This window comes from Toxorhynchites rutilus, chromosome 3 (genome assembly GCF_029784135.1).
Source record: "Toxorhynchites rutilus septentrionalis strain SRP chromosome 3, ASM2978413v1, whole genome shotgun sequence".
Taxonomy (NCBI): Eukaryota; Metazoa; Arthropoda; class Insecta; order Diptera; family Culicidae; genus Toxorhynchites; species Toxorhynchites rutilus.
Window position 1 is genome coordinate 333,013,311 of NC_073746.1, and position 16,856 is coordinate 333,030,166.

General features: G+C 36.5%; 1 long non-coding RNA gene across 1 annotated transcript; it reads right to left on the bottom strand.

Moving 5' to 3' along the window:
• Positions 1-13,423: 13,423 nt before the first annotated feature.
• Positions 13,424-15,374, bottom strand: LOC129779270 (uncharacterized). Its single transcript, XR_008743613.1, has 3 exons — positions 15,163-15,374; positions 14,714-14,849; positions 13,424-14,647 (listed from the first exon to the last, which is right to left on the bottom strand). It is a non-coding gene; the product is annotated as an uncharacterized LOC129779270 (long non-coding RNA).
• Between the last annotated feature and the right edge of the window lie 1,482 nt (positions 15,375-16,856).

Sequence of the window (16,856 nt, forward strand, 5' to 3'; positions counted from 1 at the left end):
ATAAGTGTTTGGCATGTCAAATTGTAGGTTTTTTGCTCCTCTTTCCAACAATGTATAGAAAGTACCGTATTTTTCTATACTTTCCCGGAAAAATTACAAAAACGCATCGGGCAAACGGAGGATAACTACAGATTCATGAAGGATGAGAGTTTCGTAGGTCGTAGATAAGTGTTTGGCATGTCAAATTGTAGGTTTTTTGCTCCTCTTTCCAACAATGTATAGAAAGTATCGTATTTTTCTATACTTTCCCGGAAAATTACAAAAACGCATCGGGCAAACGGAGGATGACTACAGATTCATGAAGGATGAGAGTTTCATATGTCGTAGATGAGTGTTTGGCATGTCAAATTGTAGGTTTTTTGCTCCTCTTTCCAACAATGTATAGAAAGTATCGTATTTTTCCATACTTTCCCGGAAAAATTACAAAAACGCATTGGGCAAACGGAGGATAACTACAGATTCATGAAGGATGAGAGTTTCGTAGGTCGTAGATAAGTGTTTGGCATGTCAAATTGTAGGTTTTTTGCTCCTCTTTCCAACAATGTATAGAAAGTACCGTATTTTTCTATACTTTCCCGGAAAAATTACAAAAACGCATCGGGCAAACGGAGGATAACTACAGATTCATGAAGGATGAGAGTTTCATATGTCGTAGATGAGTGTTTGGAATGTCAAATTGTAGGTTTTTTGCTCCTCTTTCCAACAATGTATAGAAAGTATCGTATTTTTCCATCCTTTCCCGGAAAAATTACAAAAACGCATTGGGCAAACGGAGGATAACTACAGATTCATGAAGGATGAGAGTTTCATATGTCGTAGATGAGTGTTTGGCATGTCAAATTGTAGGTTTTTTGCTCCTCTTTCCAACAATGTATAGAAAGTATCGTATTTTTCCATACTTTCCCGGAAAAATTACAAAAACGCATTGGGCAAACGGAGGATAACTACAGATTCATGAAGGATGAGAGTTTCGTAGGTCGTAGATAAGTGTTTGGCATGTCAAATTGTAGGTTTTTTGCTCCTCTTTTCAACAATGTATAGAAAGTATCGTATTTTTCCATACTTTCCCGGAAAAATTACAAAAACGCATCGGGCAAACGGAGGATAACTACAGATTCATGGTCGTAGATAAGTGTTTGGCATGTCAAATTGTAGGTTTTTTGCTCCTCTTTCCAACAATGTATAGAAAGTATCGTATTTTTCCATCCTTTCCCGGAAAAATTACAAAAACGCATTGGGCAAACGGAGGATAACTACAGATTCATGAAGGATGAGAGTTTCATATGTCGTAGATGAGTGTTTGGCATGTCAAATTGTAGGTTTTTTGCTCCTCTTTCCAACAATGTATAGAAAGTATCGTATTTTTCCATACTTTCCCGGAAAAATTACAAAAACGCATTGGGCAAACGGAGGATAACTACAGATTCATGAAGGATGAGAGTTTCGTAGGTCGTAGATAAGTGTTTGGCATGTCAAATTGTAGGTTTTTTGCTCCTCTTTTCAACAATGTATAGAAAGTATCGTATTTTTCCATACTTTCCCGGAAAAATTACAAAAACGCATCGGGCAAACGGAGGATAACTACAGATTCATGGTCGTAGATAAGTGTTTGGCATGTCAAATTGTAGGTTTTTTGCTCCTCTTTCCAACAATGTATAGAAAGTTCCGTATTTTTCTATACTTTCCCGGAAAAATTACAAAAACGCATCGGGCAAACGGAGGATAACTACAGATTCATGAAGGATGAGAGTTTCGTAGGTCGTAGATAAGTGTTTGGCATGTCAAATTGTAGGTTTTTTGCTCCTCTTTCCAACAATGTATAGAAAGTATCGTATTTTTCTATACTTTCCCGGAAAATTACAAAAACGCATCGGGCAAACGGAGGATGACTACAGATTCATGAAGGATGAGAGTTTCATATGTCGTAGATGAGTGTTTGGCATGTCAAATTGTAGGTTTTTTGCTCCTCTTTCCAACAATGTATAGAAAGTATCGTATTTTTCCATACTTTCCCGGAAAAATTACAAAAACGCATTGGGCAAACGGAGGATAACTACAGATTCATGAAGGATGAGAGTTTCGTAGGTCGTAGATAAGTGTTTGGCATGTCAAATTGTAGGTTTTTTGCTCCTCTTTCCAACAATGTATAGAAAGTACCGTATTTTTCTATACTTTCCCGGAAAAATTACAAAAACGCATCGGGCAAACGGAGGATAACTACAGATTCATGAAGGATGAGAGTTTCATATGTCGTAGATGAGTGTTTGGAATGTCAAATTGTAGGTTTTTTGCTCCTCTTTCCAACAATGTATAGAAAGTATCGTATTTTTCCATCCTTTCCCGGAAAAATTACAAAAACGCATTGGGCAAACGGAGGATAACTACAGATTCATGAAGGATGAGAGTTTCATATGTCGTAGATGAGTGTTTGGCATGTCAAATTGTAGGTTTTTTGCTCCTCTTTCCAACAATGTATAGAAAGTATCGTATTTTTCCATACTTTCCCGGAAAAATTACAAAAACGCATTGGGCAAACGGAGGATAACTACAGATTCATGAAGGATGAGAGTTTCGTAGGTCGTAGATAAGTGTTTGGCATGTCAAATTGTAGGTTTTTTGCTCCTCTTTTCAACAATGTATAGAAAGTATCGTATTTTTCCATACTTTCCCGGAAAAATTACAAAAACGCATCGGGCAAACGGAGGATAACTACAGATTCATGGTCGTAGATAAGTGTTTGGCATCTCAACTTATAGATTTTTTGCTCCTCTTTCCAACAATGTATAGAAAGCATCGGACAAACGGAGGATAACTACAGGTTCATGAAGGATGAGAGTTTGGTATGTCGTAGATGAGTGTTTGGCATCTCAAATTATAGATTTTTTACTCCTCTTTCCAACAATGTATAGAAAGTATCGTATTTTCCATATTTTCTCGGAAAAATTACAAAAACGCATCGGGCAAACGAAGGATAACTACAGATTCATGGAGGATGAAAGTTTCGTATATCGTAGATGAGTGTTTGGCATCTCAAATTATACATTTTTTTGCTCCTCTTTCCAACAATGTATAGAAAGTATCGTATTTTTCCATACTTTCCCGGAAAAATTACAAAAACGCATCGGACAAACGGAGGATAACTACAGATTCATGGAGGATGAGAGTTTCGTATGTCGTAGATGAGTGTTTGGCATCTCAAATTATAGATTTTTTACTCCTCTTTCCAACAATGTATAGAAAGTATCGTATTTTTCCATACTTTCTCGGAAAAATTACAAAAACGCATCGGGCCAACGGAGGATAACTACAGATTTATCAAAAACAAGAGTTTAGCTCATCGCATTTTTATAAACTGGACATCAATCGATAGATTTAGTCACAAGGGTTCCAAAAATATATATATTGTCAAGGAAATTACTAAGCATTGTGATAAAAGTTTACAAAATGTGTTCATACTTCCAAATCTCTACTAAATCAGAAGCAGGGCCGCACTAAGGGGAAAAGTAAAAGTAAAATCATGATATGGAAAAACATGAACCAATATTCGCTGCATACGATTCATAGCCAAATTTCATGTAAATTCAAACTATGTAATACACAGAAATAGGGGAAATATGATTTTTATGAAGAAGTTACACTAAATTTTGGAGGATGAGAGTTACGTAAGAGGTATGGTCCAGTCCTTAGGTTCAAATGATAGAGGAGATCAAGCACTACAAATCTGCATCATCAAACTTAATATTTTCGTGGAACATCAGAAAAAAAATTCGAAAATATATTTTTCATCCTTTCGATTTTTCATGAAATCGATCCACTGAATTTCGGGGTATGAGAGTTACGAAAGAGGTATGGTCCTGTTCTTAGATTCAAATGATAGAGGAGATCACGCACTACAAATTTGCATTATCAAACTTAAAAATGTCAAATGATATCAAAAAAAACAATTCAAAATATGTTTTTATTCTTTCGATTTTTCATAAGATCGATCCACTAAATTTCGGGGAATGAGAGTTACGTCAGAGGTATGGTCTAGTTCTTATATTCAAATGATAGAGGAGATCACGCACTACAAATCTGTATCAACAAATTCAAGATTTTCGTCTGATATCAGAAAAAAAATCAAAAATATGTTTTTCATTCTTTCGATTTTTCATGGAATCGATTCACTAATTTTTGAAGGATGAGAGTTACGTGAGAGCTATGGTCCAGTTCTTACTTTCAAATGATAGACAGGATCACGCACTAGGAATCTACAAAGTCAAATTCAGGATTTTCGTCTGGTATAAGAAAAAAAAATCGAAAATATATTTTTCATTCTTTCGATTTTTCATAAAAATGATCCACTAAATTTCGGAGGATGAGAGTTACGTAAGGGGTATGGTCCAGTTCTTATATTCTTTTGATAGAGGAGATCAGGCACTACAAATCTACATCATCAAACTCAAGATTTTCGTGTGATATCAAAGAAAATTCGTAAAATATATTTTTCATTCTTTCGGTTTTTCTTGAAATCGATCCACTAAAATTTGAAGGATGAGAGTTACGTAAGAGGTATGGTACAGTTTTTATATTCCTATGATAGAGGAGGTCACGCACTACAAATCTGCATCATCAAACTCAAGATTTACGTGTGATATCAGAAAAAAAACGAAATTATGTTTTTCATTCTTTCGATTTTTCATGGAATCGATTCACTAATTTTTGAAGGATAAGAATTACGTGAGAGGTATGGTCCAGTTCTTATATTCAAATGATAGACAGGATCACGCACTAGAAATCTACATAGTCAAATTCAGGATTTAGTCTGATATCAGAAAAAAAAGGAAAATATATTTTCCATTCCTTCGATTTTTCATAAAATTGATCCACTAAATTTCGAAGGATAAGAGTTACGTAAGGGGTATGGTCCAGTTTTTATATTCTTATGGTAGAGGAGATCAGGCACTACAAATCTACATCATCAAACTCAAGATTTTCGTGTGATATCAGATAAAAATTCTAAAATATACTTTTCATTCTTTCGGTTTTTCATGAAATCGATCCACTAGAATTTTAAGGATGAGAGTTACGTAAGGGGTATGGTTCAGTTCTTATATTCTAATGATAGAGGAGATCACGCACTACAAATCTGCATCATCAAACTCAAGAATTTCGTGTAACATCAGAAAAAAATTCTAAATTATGCTTTTCATTCTTTCGATTTTTCATGAGATCGATCCACTAAATTTCGGGAGATGAGAGTTACGTGAGAGGTATGGTCCAGTTCTTAGATTGAAATGATAGAGGAGATCACGCACTACAAATCTGCATCATCAAACTCAAGATTTACGTGTGATATCAGAAAAAAAACGAAATTATGTTTTTCATTCTTTCGATTTTTCATGGAATCGATTCACTAATTTTTGAAGGATAAGAATTACGTGAGAGGTATGGTCCAGTTCTTATATTCAAATGATAGACAGGATCACGCACTAGAAATCTACATAGTCAAATTCAGGATTTAGTCTGATATCAGAAAAAAAAAGGAAAATATATTTTCCATTCCTTCGATTTTTCATAAAATTGATCCACTAAATTTCGAAGGATAAGAGTTACGTAAGGGGTATGGTCCAGTTTTTATATTCTTATGGTAGAGGAGATCAGGCACTACAAATCTACATCATCAAACTCAAGATTTTCGTGTGATATCAGATAAAAATTCTAAAATATACTTTTCATTCTTTCGGTTTTTCATGAAATCGATCCACTAGAATTTTAAGGATGAGAGTTACGTAAGGGGTATGGTTCAGTTCTTATATTCTAATGATAGAGGAGATCACGCACTACAAATCTGCATCATCAAAATCAAGATTTACCTGAGATTTTATGTTTTTCATTCTTTCGATTTTTCATGAGATCGATCTACTAAATTTCGGGAGATGAGAGTTACGTAAGAGGTATGGTCCAGTTCTTAGATTCAAATGATAGAGAAGATCACGCACTACAAATCTGCATCATCAAACTCAAGATTTACGTGTGATATCAAAAAATATTCTAAAATATATTTTTCATTCTTTCGATTTTTCATGAGATTGATCCACCAAATTACGGGGGATGAGAGTTACGTAAGAGGTATGGTTCAGTTCTTATACTCTAATGATAGAGGAGATCACGCACTACAAATCTGCATCATCAAACTCAAGAATTTCGTGTAACATCAGAAAAAAATTCTAAATTATGCTTTTCATTCTTTCGATTTTTCATGAGATCGATCCACTAAATTTCGGGAGAAGAGAGTTACGTGAGAGGTATGGTCCAGTTCATAGATTGAAATGATAGAGGAGATCACGCACTACAAATCTGCATCATCAAAATCAAGATTTACCTGAGATTTTATGTTTTTCATTCTTTCGATTTTTCATGAGATCGATCTACTAAATTTCGGGAGATGAGAGTTACGTAAGAGGTATGGTCCAGTTCTTAGATTCAAATGATAGAGAAGATCACGCACTACAAATCTGCATCATCAAACTCAAGATTTACGTGTGATATCAAAAAATATTCTAAAATATATTTTTCATTCTTTCGATTTTTCATGAGATTGATCCACCAAATTACGGGGGATGAGAGTTACGTAAGGGGTATGGTTCAGTTCTTATATTCTTATGATAGAGGAGATCACGCACTACAAACCTGCATCATCAAACTCAAGATTTACGTGTAATATCAGAGAAAAATTCTAAAATATATCTTTCATTCTTTCGGTTTTTCATGAAATCGATCCACTAAAATTTGAAGGATGAGAGTTACGTAAGAGGTATGGTCCAGTTCTTAGATTCAAATGATAGAGGAGATCACGCACTACAAATCTGCATCATCAAACTCAAGATTTACGTGTGATATCAGAAAAAAATTCTAAAATATATTTTTCATTCTTTCGATTTTTCATGAGATCGATCCACCAAATTACGGGGGATGAGAGTTACGTAAGAGGTATGGTTCAGTTCTTATATTCTTATGATAGAGGAGATCACGCACTACAAACCTGCATCATCAAACTCAAGATTTTCGTGTGATATCAGAACAAAAAATTCGAAAATATATTTTTCATTCTTTCGATTTTTCATGAAATCGATCCACTAAAATTTGAAGGATAAGAGTTACGTAAGAGGTATGGTCCTGTTCTTAGATTCAAATGATAGAGGAGATCACGCACTACAAATCTGCATCATCAAACTCAAGATTTACGTGTGATATCAGAAAAAAATTCTAAAATATATTTTTCATTCTTTCGATTTTTCATGAGATCGATCCACCAAATTACGGGGGATGAGAGTTACGTAAGAGGTATGGTTCAGTTCTTATATTCTTATGATAGAGGAGATCACGCACTACAAACCTGCATCATCAAACTCAAGATTTACGTGTAATATCAGAGAAAAATTCTAAAATATATCTTTCATTCTTTCGGTTTTTCATGAAATCGATCCACTAAAATTTGAAGGATGAGAGTTACGTAAGAGGTATGGTCCAGTTCTTAGATTCAAATGATAGAGGAGATCACGCACTACAAATCTGCATCATCAAACTCAAGATTTACGTGTGATATCAGAAAAAAATTCTAAAATATATTTTTCATTCTTTCGATTTTTCATGAGATCGATCCACCAAATTACGGGGGATGAGAGTTACGTAAGGGGTATGGTTCAGTTCTTATATTCTTATGATAGAGGAGATCACGCACTACAAACCTGCATCATCAAACTCAAGATTTACGTGTAATATCAGAGAAAAATTCTAAAATATATCTTTCATTCTTTCGGTTTTTCATGAAATCGATCCACTAAAATTTGAAGGATGAGAGTTACGTAAGAGGTATGGTCCAGTTCTTAGATTCAAATGATAGAGGAGATCACGCACTACAAATCTGCATCATCAAACTCAAGATTTACGTGTGATATCAGAAAAAAATTCTAAAATATATTTTTCATTCTTTCGATTTTTCATGAGATCGATCCACCAAATTACGGGGGATGAGAGTTACGTAAGAGGTATGGTTCAGTTCTTATATTCTTATGATAGAGGAGATCACGCACTACAAACCTGCATCATCAAACTCAAGATTTTCGTGTGATATCAGAACAAAAAATTCGAAAATATATTTTTCATTCTTTCGATTTTTCATGAAATCGATCCACTAAAATTTGAAGGATAAGAGTTACGTAAGAGGTATGGTCCTGTTCTGAGCTTCAAATGATAGACATGATCAAGCACAATATATCTACATTATAATTCATATGGATTCGAATCACTCTTTTTCATATAACAAAGAATGTCTAAAATAATCCTTCTTTTTCTATTTTTCATAAAATCGAGTCAAGATAATGCAGATAACAAGAAACATCTACCTTCTAAATCAATCTAAGAGCATAAAGAAATGAAAAAAACTGGTTTTTCTATCCGTTTTCTATCTTAAGACTTGGTACTCGACAACTCATAAAATGTTTGAAAATAAGAGTAAACAATAGATAAGATCTAAACTTGCAAACCTGCATCAATAGATTTGAATTATTTGTGTCATCTTTAGGCTGAATAAATGTCAATATGAGAATATAGAAATATAATTCAGAAATCACTCAATCAGCCAGCATGGTAAAACTGATGCATAAATTCATCGAATAGGTCTGACCTATTCGACGAATAAAATTAAAAACATTTTGATTGTCTCTATTCGCTAAAAACAAGGATATATGCTGAAAATGACACATTCTCCATTAATAACTTACTTTTCGAACAGAAGCAGATCGAACGAAACGCAAGAACAACTCGAACGAAAATGGGATTTCTGAAGTAACATTTCTGTTAGTATTGTAAGACTATTAACTTAGATACTTAAGGACATTGGAGCTTTGAAATAAAAAGACGATACGTAATATTTATTAAACATAATTTTACAAGCTTATTCGTAAATTGACAATCCAGTAATCCAGTTCACTTCCTCGGGGTGATCCACAACGGTACATGAAAAAAAGAAATATTAGAAAAATTTAAAGAAATAATGAATCAATATTATCAAAAACAAAACAATAAATATTAACGTTTTAGAAAACATTCTCGTACAAGAAAATGATTTCAAAATGATTTTTGATAGACCGCGAGAAATCACGTTTTTAAAATTTCTAAATTCGAATCGATACTTTATTCGATAATTCTCTACAACGCGACTGAAGAGGATTCGTTATAGGTTGCCTCGGAAGGAACCGGAGGAATCCCTCTATTATAACGAACGATATTTATTTATAACACGACCGAAGAGGTTTCGTCATGGGTTGCCTCGAAAGGAACCGGAGGAATCCCTCTTATATTTTAAACGATAATTACTTATAACACGACCGAAGAGGTTTCGTCATGGGTTGCCTCGAAAGGAACCGGAGGAATTCCTCTTATATTTAAATCGATAATTACTTATAACGTGACCGAAGAGGTATCGTCATGGGTTGCATCGAAAGGAACCGGAGGAATCCCTCTTATATTTTAAACGATAATTACTCATAACGCGACAGAAGAGGTTTCGTCATGGGTTGCCTCGAAAGGAACCGGAGGAATCCCTCTTATATATTAAACGATAATTACTTATAACGCGACCGAAGAGGTTTCGTCATGGGTTGCCTCGAAAGGAACCGGAGGAATCCCTCTTATATATTAAACGATAAATCATTATAACGCGACCGAAGAGGTTTCGTCATGGATTGCCTCGAAAGGAACCGGAGGAATCCCTCTTATATTATAAACGATAATTACTCATAACGCGACCGAAGAGGTTTCGTCATGGGTTGCCTCGAAAGGAACCGGAGGAATCCCTCTTATATATTAAACGATAAATCATTATAACGCGACCGAAGAGGTTTCGTCATGGATTGCCTCGAAAGGAACCGGAGGAATCCCTCTTATATTATAAACGATAATTACTCATAACGCGACCGAAGAGGTTTCGTCATGGGTTGCCTCGAAAGGAACCGGAGGAATCCCTCTTATATATTAAACGATGAATCATTATAACGCGACCGAAGAGGTTTCGTCATGGATTGCCTCGAAAGGAACCGGAGGAATCCCTCTTATATTATTAACGATAATTACTCATAACGCGACCGAAGAGGTTTCGTCATGGGTTGCCTCGAAAGGAACCGGAGGAATCCCTCTTATATATTAAACGATAAATCATTATAACGCGACCGAAGAGGTTTCGTCATGGATTGCCTCGAAAGGAACCGGAGGAATCCCTCTTATATTATAAACGATAATTACTCATAACGCGACCGAAGAGGTTTCGTCATAGATTGCCTCGAAAGGAACCGGAGGAATCCCTCTTATATTTTAAAAGATAATTACTTATAACGCGACCGAAGAGGTTTCGTCATGGATTGCCTCGAAAGGAACCGGAGGAATCCCTCTTATATATTAAACGATAAATCATTATAACGCGACCGAAGAGGTTTCGTCATAGATTGCCTCGAAAGGAACCGGAGGAATTCCTCTTATATTTTGAAAGATAATTACTTATAACGCGACCGAAGAGGTTTCGTCATTGGGTTGCCTCGAAAGGAACCGGAGGAATCCCTCTTATATATTAAACGATAAATCATTATAACGCGACCGAAGAGGTTTCGTCATGGATTGCCTCGAAAGGAACCGGAGGAATTCCTCTTATATTATAAACGATAATTACTCATAACGCGACCGAAGAGGTTTCGTCATGGGTTGCCTCGAAAGGAACCGGAGGAATCCCTCTTATATATTAAACGATAAATCATTATAACGCGACCGAAGAGGTTTCGTCATGGATTGCCTCGAAAGGAACCGGAGGAATCCCTCTTATATTATAAACGATAATTACTCATAACGCGACCGAAGAGGTTTCGTCATGGGTTGCCTCGAAAGGAACCGGAGGAATCCCTCTTATATATTAAACGATAAATCATTATAACGCGACCGAAGAGGTTTCGTCATGGATTGCCTCGAAAGGAACCGGAGGAATCCCTCTTATATTATAAACGATAATTACTCATAACGCGACCGAAGAGGTTTCGTCATAGATGGCCTCGAAAGGAACCGGAGGAATTCCTCTTATATTTTAAAAGATAATTACTTATAACGCGACCGAAGAGGTTTCGTCATAGATTGCCTCGAAAGGAACCGGAGGAATCCCTCTTATATATTAAACGATAAATCATTATAACGCGACCGAAGAGGTTTCGTCATGGATTGCCTCGAAAGGAACCGGAGGAATCCCTCTTATATATTAAACGATAATTACTTATAACGCGACCGAAGAGGTTTCGTCATGGATTGCCTCGAAAGGAACCGGAGGAATCCCTCTTATATTATAAACGATAATTACTCATAACGCGACCGAAGAGGTTTCGTCATGGATTGCCTCGAAAGGAACCGGAGGAATCCCTCTTATATTATAAACGATAATTACTCATAACGCGACCGAAGAGGTTTCGTCATGGGTTGCCTCGAAAGGAACCGGAGGAATTCCCCTTATATTTAAATCGATAATTACTTATAACGCGACCGAAGAGGTTTCGTCATGGATTGCCTCGAAAGGAACCGGAGGAATCCCTCTTATATTATAAACGATAATTACTCATAACGCGACCGAAGAGGTTTCATCATGGGTTGCCTCGAAAGGAACCGGAGGAATCCGTCTTATATATTAAACGATAAATCATTATAACGCGACCGAAGAGGTTTCGTCATGGATTGCCTCGAAAGGAACCGGAGGAATCCCTCTTATATTATAAACGATAATTACTCATAACGCGACCGAAGAGGTTTCGTCATGGGTTGCCTCGAAAGGAACCGGAGGAATTCCCCTTATATTTAAATCGATAATTACTTATAACGCGACCGAAGAGGTTTCGTCATAGATTGCCTCGAAAGGAACCGGAGGAATCCCTCTTATATTTAAATCGATAATTACTTATAACGCGACCGAAGAGGTTTCGTCATGGGTTGCCTCGAAAGGAACCGGAGGAATCCCTCTTATATATTAAACGATAATTACTTATAACGCGACCGAAGAGGTTTCGTCATGGATTGCCTCGAAAGGAACCGGAGGAATTCCTCTTATATTTATATCGATAATTACTTATAACGCGACCGAAGAGGTTTCGTCATGGGTTGCCTCGAAAGGAACCGGAGGAATTCCTCTTATATTTAAATCGATAATTACTTATAACGCGACCGAAGAGGTTTCGTCATGGGTTGCCTCGAAAGGAACCGGAGGAATCCCTCTTATATTATAAACGATAATTACTCATAACGCGACCGAAGAGGTTTCGTCATGGGTTGCCTCGAAAGGAACCGGAGGAATCCCTCTTATATATTAAACGATAATTACTTATAACGCGACCGAAGAGGTTTCGTCATGGGTTGCCTCGAAAGGAACCGGAGGAATTCCCCTTATATTTAAATCGATAATTACTTATAACGCGACCGAAGAGGTTTCGTCATGGATTGCCTCGAAAGGAACCGGAGGAATCCCTCTTATATTATAAACGATAATTACTCATAACGCGACCGAAGAGGTTTCGTCATGGGTTGCCTCGAAAGGAACCGGAGGAATTCCCCTTATATTTAAATCGATAATTACTTATAACGCGACCGAAGAGGTTTCGTCATGGGTTGCCTCGAAAGGAACCGGAGGAATTCCTCTTATATTTAAATCGATAATTACTTATAACGCGACCGAAGAGGTTTCGTCATGGGTTGCCTCGAAAGGAACCGGAGGAATCCCTCTTATATATTAAACGATAATTACTTATAACGCGACCGAAGAGGTTTCGTCATGGGTTGCCTCGAAAGGAACCGGAGGAATTCCCCTTATATTTAAATCGATAATTACTTATAACGCGACCGAAGAGGTTTCGTCATGGATTGCCTCGAAAGGAACCGGAGGAATCCCTCTTATATTATAAACGATAATTACTCATAACGCGACCGAAGAGGTTTCGTCATGGGTTGCCTCGAAAGGAACCGGAGGAATTCCCCTTATATTTAAATCGATAATTACTTATAACGCGACCGAAGAGGTTTCGTCATGGATTGCCTCGAAAGGAACCGGAGGAATCCCTCTTATATTATAAACGATAATTACTCATAACGCGACAGAAGAGGTTTCTTCATGGGTTACCTCGGAAGGAACCGGAGGAATTCCTCTTATATTTGAATTGATATTTATTTATTACGCGACCGAAGAGGTTTCGTCATGGGTTACCTCGAAAGGAACCGGAGGAATTCCTCTTATATTTGAATCAATATTTATTTATTACGCGACCGAAGAGGTTTCGTCATGGGTTACCTCGGAAGGAACCGGAGGAATTCCTCTTATATTTGAATCGATATTTATTTATTACGCGACCGAAGAGGTTTCGTCATGGGTTACCTCGAGAGGAACCGGAGGAATTCCTCTTATATTTGAATCGATATTTATTTATTACTCGACCGAAGAGGTTTCGTCATGGGTTACCTCGAAAGGAACCGGAGGAATTCCTCTTATATTTGAATCGATATTTATTTATTACGCGACCGAAGAGGTTTCGTGGTACTTTCGTATTAGCGTATTAGCCGACCCGCCGTCGGAAGCGGCGGCCTTTCGCAAACAAACCTGTGTTCCATCGATTGCCCGGTTAGTTTGATACATAGGAGACGATCCTTTAGTTAGGTCCGACCGAGCGTTAGCGACCCGGTTAGGTAATTGCTATCTATTGTATTTCGGTTCCGGTGACGGTAATACGAAAGTACCGGTTTCGTCATGGGTTGCCTCAAAAGGAACCGGTTGAATTCCTCTTTTATTTAATTTTTCCGAATAACGCGACGGCAGTGTTCGAATCGATTGGGCATGTTACGTTTATTTCTCTTCATAACACCGGTTACTTAACTAATCGTAAATATTTTTTCCAGTGGCTAAAAGCTAAAAGTAGCTAAAAGTATTTTCCGGTGGGTAAAAGTATTACCTTATTTCACTGTACCCGACAACAGAACTTTATAATTTTTCGAATTATACAGTACCACATACTTTTTAAAAAACGACGGTCGAATTGTGGTCCATCAACAGAAAAAGTTTTCATAGTGACGTCATTTAACATCGTTCTAATCCTGAGTAACCGTATTCCTGTTCGTTAAGTATCGTTGATCAACACGTTGTCTGCCACGTCAGTCACCGGTGACTGACTCCGAATTTTCGCTCAGGCTGCGTCAATCACAAGTGACTGACAGTATAGCATACGATAATAAAGGTAACTAATATAAGCTTATAACCATTCCCTTTTGAACAAAAATACCTTAAACTACAATAAGAAACGATGGTCATAATACATTTAAAAATTTCCAGAGTCGCTGTAAAACCGTGGAACTCAACGTGTTAAAGGATCGTCTTTCGATAATTATTATCCGATAGACGATAAAATGCCCGAAAATGCAAAAAAGGTATACATAAAAATAGATATTTTATAAAGGTATATAAAGCATTCAAATAATATTACCGAATTCAGGATGTTGCGCCTTTCTTCAAAATACAGATTTTTTTCCTGTCCTAAGTCCACGTTTCTTCAGTCGTAGGCCACTGTGGTAACAGTTCCTTTACAGCAGATTGAATTGGAATCTAAAATGAATGATAATTTAAATGTGATATTATCAATTAAGTAATTACTTTCCAGTTCAAATTTACACGAAAAACTGCAGCTAGATGCTTGGTTATGTCCTGGCGATTTCTTGGTATGTTATGTCCTGGCGATTCCATTTCATCAGGAAAACTCAATAGTCCACATGGTTCTGGCGTGAATTGGGACATATAGGTACAAATTCTGGAGACGAAATCAAAGACCTAGATATTTGTAAATTATTCGTTTGAGGCCGGGGAGTGGAATAGCTATTGTTATATGTCAAAAGTGCGGGAGGCGCGATAGCGCTCTTCTTATATTATGTAAACATTATTGATTTGGCGCCTTTTAAGCCAAATCAAAAATGTTGATGTAAAACAAACAGAGTGCTATCGCGCTTCCCGGACTTTTGGCATATAACATGAGCGCTATTTCACTCCCCGGCATCTAACGGTTAACAGTGATTAGTTTTCTTCGGTGAAGAGCACTTCGACAAATCGCGTTACGCCATACATACCAGTAACAATTTCGAAAAACTGCGATAATTCCACGTTTGCACGTTCAGGGCAATAGCAAAATGGTTCCAATCCGTTTTCCATATTGCGATGATTTTTTTCGACAGCTCAGAAACTCTATATAATTTGATTTTTAGACATTTATACGCTTATACCATGAAAAAACGATCGATTTATGGTTAACTTTTTTTCGTTTAGCGCTAGGCAAACTGTGACAACTGGCTTCATACTCTTCTTTCTGGATTTTCGTCGACCAAGTGCTAGATAACGGGAGAGCCGAGATGGAAAATGAAAGGTGGGAAGATTTTTACATATGTGACGTCACAGATTTTGTTTATGTATGTCACTTTTCTTATAATAGTCCACTACATAGGAAAAGTGTTGTTATTATTCTATTGTTGTATATTAAGTAAAAATAAGCAGATGAAATGAACGAACTAGTTTTTTTTTAATCAATGCTAGCGTTCAAAATAATAAGGGCCCAACTGACATTTTAGCAGAAACTCAAATTTCAGGTTTATTGAAGTGTTCTAAACTTAATTTCTATTCAATTTTACTTCTCGTTACGTCAACCAAAAACGTAAATGAACGAAGTCATAGTCACAGAATCTTTTGTTCCTTTGATGGAGAAACATTTGACAGTGCATGGGAAAAAAATTGCAAAATTTTTAATGTGGAATTCACTTCAAAAACGTATTTAATTGACTCCGTATGACCTAGATTGAAACGAAAAATTATCCGCTTGCGTCTTAGTTTTAGACAAATGAAGTGTTCAGCACCCTAATTATGTAATTACAATTGCTGACAAGAGATAAATTTCCATTAAGTTGTTCTAAAATTCAAACATAGTAGACATTAGAGACGTCGGTTAAACGTTCGATTAATTCAAATAATCGAATATCTGCAATTTTATTCGAGTAATTTTGTATCGAATAATGAAAAATCAAAATATCAATGCATTGAACAATTATCGCAGTAATCGCGATTAATGAAAAAGGGAACCATTTTGACGTAGGACTACGTCTTTCTTTTCTGTACCGGGTGTAAGTTCAACGAGAGAGTGTCGCTGGAGTGCAAGGTTTTGAGGGTGTTCCCGTTTAGTTACTAAGCTGGGTTAGAGGAGCGGTTGAAAACAGTACATTGTTTTTTAGCATTTTATTTTATGATCTGCTATTGGTCTCCATACTACGCGGTACGAATGATGTTATTTGTACTCATTCTGAGTTTCTTATAGCGCGGTTTCCATACAACACGGTAGGTGGTTTCCATATAACGCGCTACGCATTAACCTGGTTTGTAAGTAAAATCCGAATTTCTTATAGTGCGGTTTCCATATAACGCGGTACGCACTCACCACGTTATAGGAAGGTTGACTGTAGTTGAATTTCATTTTAATAACAATTTCATACTCATCCAGTCACACACTATCACCACCTTTCACCAATCTTTACAAATAATTATTCATTCATCATTAAGAATTGATTCAGACATAATTTCTAACAAATGATTACAGAGCCAGCGGTAGTCCTATGTCTACATTGCGGTTGTATCACGGATATAACCCACTTTTTATTAAATACAGTGCAAAATTTGTGTAACAATGTGTGTCATTAATAATAACAAAATTTGTGTAATAATGTGTGTCATGGTGTTTTGTCAAAATTATTCGAATATGCTAAACCATTTATGATTGAGG